This window comes from Diabrotica virgifera, chromosome 8, assembly GCF_917563875.1.
Source record: "Diabrotica virgifera virgifera chromosome 8, PGI_DIABVI_V3a".
Classification (NCBI taxonomy): Eukaryota; Metazoa; Arthropoda; class Insecta; order Coleoptera; family Chrysomelidae; genus Diabrotica; species Diabrotica virgifera.
Genome location: NC_065450.1, coordinates 44,461,512 through 44,462,106, shown reverse-complemented (window position 1 = coordinate 44,462,106; position 595 = coordinate 44,461,512).

The following is a 595-nucleotide window of genomic DNA, read 5'->3' as shown; positions in this document are numbered from 1 at the left end:
AATTTTAAGGGGCAATTCTGCATTAAAAAAAGAATGATAGTTTGCTTCATAATCGTACGTCCGCAAATGCTTCGTTTCCGAGATACGGGATGTTAAGTTTTTTCTTACAGATTGACGATTTATTTATTGCTTTAAAACCAGTTAAAATATGCAAATGAAATTTGGTGTGTTTTAAGACGTAGTTATTGCACATTTCTTGACATACCATTAAGAATTTTATATTCTTAATTAGTTATCGGTCATATTACCCGTATGCGCGCCAATGGTGAATATAAAAATGTTTTAATTGCATGTCAAAAATGAGCAATAACTATTTCTTAAAACCTACCAAATTTCATTTGCATATCTCAACCGATTTTAGGGCAATAAATAAATCGTCAGTTTGTAAGAAAAAATTCAACATCCCATATCTCAGAAACGAAGCTTTTGCGAACATATGTTTAAAGAGCAAACGGTGATTATTTTTTCATGCAGAATTACCCCTTAAAGTTTGTCGCACTTATTTAGAAACACCCTGTACTGATGAAGAACATGGATAAATAGTTGTTAAAGTACCTAACTTTTGTATTGTCCAACCTAACCGAATGAGTCAAAA